Consider the following 4,449-nt stretch of genomic DNA (forward strand, 5'->3'; position numbering starts at 1 on the left):
TCGTAACAAACTTCGGAGATGCATATATTTGAGTTCTTTACAAAAAGGCGGTACTCTCGGGGCCTAACCGTATGTAATAGTGTGCGTAAAATTAGTGTTACTAAAGCAACGAAGAAAACGGCACCAGCAATTCATATCGTATTTGCCACAGTCCAACGAACCAGTTCATTTTTGGTGGATACATACCTATCGTAGCACTTGTTAGGGAATAGGTTCTTTTTTGCATCTGCGCTACGTATAAGCTGAAGAGCAGAATCGGTGGACCCTGGGTTGAAGTTCTCCGAAATGGGCGAAATGGCCCAAGTGGTTAGAGCGCGAATTTACTGACCGGAAGGTCCGTGGTTCGAATCCGACCTGCGCCACTCGCTTCCCCTGTCTAGGCTTGGGCAACCTGGGAGTATCCCAGCTCTCGTGCTTCCTTCCGGTGGCATGGCAGCTAGGCACCGGAAGGGTGCTACAGCTGAACGCTTTCTTTCTTTCTTTCTTTAAAGTTCTCCGACTTCCTAGCCCAGAGAATTTTGCACACTGCTTATGAAGATAATCGAAGAACCTCGCGGAGCGTGTGCAGTAAGGCGTCCACTTTCCATTTTCTTGCCTTTTCAAGCTCTTCATCACTAAAGCAGAAGGTCATGGAGATGATCCAAAAGGTTTTGCTGTAATGGAAACGGAATCACGGATATTAGAACACAGGGAGATTGATTCGCTTTCCGGCGCTTTAGGAAGTCGTATTCCCTGTAGCATAGCATCCAGTAGTACTAAGAACTCAATGTCGACCGAGAAGTCTTGATTCAAGGTAAAAGTACTCACCATATACTGCAACGATCCCCGTTATTTTGCACTCACGTGTTTTGCCCTTTGGCTTCTTGTTTGGGTGTCTTTTCACACCATCAAGGTTCTGGAGCCGGGGGTTCAAACAAGCGCACGATCCTCTAGGTGATGGAGGGCACAAAACTAGGAACAAACGAATGACGATATGGCGATTTTCACAAGGTCGGTGAACGAGGGTAAAAGGACAAAGATAAAGCGTTCAGCTGTAGCACCCTCCCGGTGCCTAGCTGCCATGCCACCCTAAGGGAGCACGAGGGCTGGGATACTGCCAGGTTGCCCAAACCTAGACAGGGGAAGTCGAGTGGCGGAGGGCGGATTCGAACCACGGACCTTCAGGTCAATAAATCCGCGCTCTAACCACTTCGAACGAGGGTACAGTTGAATCAATACTTGCTATAACAACAGCATGCTGTGTTCAATAAATTGTAAGTGGGTGGCTTAACTTGCAGCTTTCCAAATCCAACAGGAGGCTGCATAAGGTTCTCCTAAGGGGATTTGGATCTCTGGGAGAAAAATTGGTTCCATACCATCGCTTTGGACAGCGCAACTGCCGCTTGGTTTGCTGGCCGTCGTAAGGAGCACGACGTTTTGTCGATCGAGGCAATAAGAGCACTAAGAAGCAGTAAAGACTCCTTCGTGAGTGAATCGGTTCGGAAAATCAGTGCATTTCTAACTATTCGTGTATTAGTTCCGTTCGTAACCATTTTTTTATTTTCTTTCTTATTTGATTTTCCAGGACCGATCCCGAAGTATTCCTTCTTGAAATGAACTTTTCGGCGTCTGTCTGTGTGGTGGATAATTTTAACTCGGGTTTCGTGTCATGCCGCACTGTAACCAAGATGGCCTTGGTCAGTCTATACTCGCATAAGACGGATGTAATGTTGAAGCTCCTTTTCAGAGATTCATCGAAAACATTTAAGGTGACGAAATCTTTCCATGAACACTATCTTTTCAGTTGACAAATAATATCAGAAAGCTGTACGACCGCAACGTGGCATCCGGAAACCTGACCATACGAATTACAGTACCAGAAAAGGATATAATGGTTCAAAAGGTATGTATTTTCGGGTAACCCCGATTTGCAATTCCCATATGTCCATGCCCGGATATTCGGTATCATTGTAGGTGGTTATGCTCGGATGTAGCTAGTTAAAACGCAAAAGCCACCTTTTCTGATTTAATTATTTTCAGAGGGAAAATTTCAAAGTTTGAAGTGGGATATGTGGATTACAGATTCTCAGGTTGAACTGTTTGAGGGCGTTCACCGTGATTTTATTTTCCGCAAGTTTGAAGCACGTAAAATACCATTGTTGTTTCATTGTACCTTTCAATTTGGCACACAACACCTTAGTCATTGAGTATCTCATGGATCAATGAATCAAACAGACCCATGGAAACCCGTTTATCCAACACCCGTCTGTTCGCCCGATGTCGAATCTCAATGATGACTGGGGTGAGATTTCCAAAGTCGTACCTAATATACCTGCAATACAACCCAGCCAAACTCTCCCATATATTGGAAGAGTACAACCGGTTACCGTTCACATGATGGTGTTAGGTTTTTTAAACAATAATATCAGTCGTTCATTTGTAGCGCCCTTTCGGCGGCTAGTTGCCATTCCAACGGAAGGAGGCACGAGGGATAGGATACTGTCAGGTTGCCCAAGCCCAGACGGGAATGGTCGAAATGCTGAGGTTGGGTTCCAACCACGTACCTTCCGGTCCGTAAGCTGGCGCCTTAACCACTGAGTTATCTCGAGCCTCCTGTTAGGTTTGAGAGGGAGTGATTATGCTTTTGAGACAATATGCCAGAGCATCACTTGATCTTGTTTGTCTGTGTCTAGCGAGTGACATGTGTTGTCTTGTGGTTTTCTCACGGAGAGACGCCAGCCCCTGTACTTGCAATGACCCTGTTCCGTGGAAAGTCGTGAAGGCATCTACATAGCACTTTCTAAAACTACTGCAGACCTCGCAATGAGACCATTTTCTGAAGCGCCGAATGCGGGAGCTTATCGTCTTCATACATCTAAACCCGTCTCTCGCTTTATTGTAGAGGCCAGTATACTCACATTATGTGTTTGCAAAGGTTATCCAACGCAGTTTCGCACTTTAGTCAGCTCAGTTTTAACGGTTGTGTGGTAAACTGGAAATCTGTTATTGAAGCTCATCTTTGGCAGTCTTCAAGAAAGAATCTTTTGTTGTCCAAGTGTTTTAATGGGCGCGAGTAATGGTTACTTTTCTTCAAGAGAATGATTGTTTCATTTTTGTGGCGTGCTTGATCTTTTGTGCGTCGTCCAAACCGAAAAATGGCTTACAACGTTTAATGCTGCCACTCAGTGTTAGATCAGTGTCGGCAAAGTTGGTATACGTCGGAGCGAACAATATCCCGAAATTGGAGAGTGGTCTCTCTGTGACGTAGTGCAAGTCCCATAACCTTTTCTTCGTCTCCGTAAATTTAATCCCGTGCTTTCAAAAGCAAATTTCGGAGGGAACCTGCAGTGTTTCACTCATTGCTGAGTATTTGCCTCTCACACATACTAGCAGAACTAACGGTCAGTTTGGTTGGCACAATAATGTCAGGCTTGATGACCACCAAACTCCTCTTCTCACAAGCAGCAGACGAAAGAGCAAAAGGTACGAGTACACCATAAAGTAGGCGATAGCTGATTTACCAAATGAAACAGTGGATTTGTAAGTAATTTTGGTAGGAAAGTTTTTCTAAACATCGTCGCAAACTTTAGTAGTTCAGTGTGCAGGGACTGAGGAGTATCCGGTGGAACTTTCTGGGGGCGAGATGGCTCAAGTGGTTAGAGCGCGAATTTACTGACCGGAAGGTCTGTGGTTCGAACCCGACCTCTGCCTCTCGACTTTCCCTGTCTAGGCTTGGACAACCTGACAGTATCCCAGCCCTCGTGCTTCCTTTGGGTAGCAGTGCAGCTAGGCACCGGAAGGGTGTTACAGTTGAACGATTTTTTTATTTTAGTAGGACTTTCTAAGCAAGACCGATACAGGTCGGTGTTTGGATATCGTGCGTTCATCAGATCTTATGCTGTCCTGTATGCATGTCTGTTGGGTTAACAATCCAAGGGGTTGGACAATTAATGTTTTGTTGTTTGATGCTATGAAAGAAAGTGAGCAACGAGAAAACCAATGCGGAAGAATGCATACAACCAGAAACTGATGAATGAGACGAGCTGACAGACGGGTAACTAAAGATTAGGAACAATGCTACACTGCCTTATCGAATGTTGATTCAGTCAGGAATATTTATTGAAAAAATCATTGATTTGGAAAAATTCTAGAATAATCCGTTCATTAGGGGCAGTGCTTTGCACATTGGCATTTAAAGTCCGATAACATGGAAAAAAAACAAAGAAAGCTCAAAGAGACACCCAGACGCTTACGAAACCATACAAAGTGCCGGTTGGTGAAGGTGGTGATGGTTTTCTGGAATTGGAGGAGAGCTTGAAAACCAGGAACCACATAACAGGTAGCAATGTCATTTCCTTACAGCCAATGGAGGGCGTCTGGTATGAAAAAAACAAGTGAGCAGGAGTCGTTGTGAAACAGGGAAGAGTTATGTAGACTGACAGGCGTATTGTCATCATCATCATCATCATC

At 44.8% G+C, this 4,449-nt stretch overlaps 1 protein-coding gene across 1 annotated transcript in view; it reads left to right on the forward strand.

Moving 5' to 3' along the window:
* Nucleotides 1-1,566: 1,566 nt before the first annotated feature.
* Nucleotides 1,567-4,449, forward strand: part of T265_13047 (hypothetical protein) — a gene marked incomplete at both ends in the record, with an annotated part of 14,028 nt that continues 11,145 nt past the window's right edge. The window contains one exon of the mRNA XM_009166891.1: nt 1,567-1,882. The remainder of the gene's footprint in view (nt 1,883-4,449) is intronic.

The sequence above is a fragment of the Opisthorchis viverrini genome (genome assembly GCF_000715545.1).
Source record: "Opisthorchis viverrini unplaced genomic scaffold opera_v5_31, whole genome shotgun sequence".
Lineage (NCBI taxonomy): Eukaryota > Metazoa > Platyhelminthes > Trematoda > Opisthorchiida > Opisthorchiidae > Opisthorchis > Opisthorchis viverrini.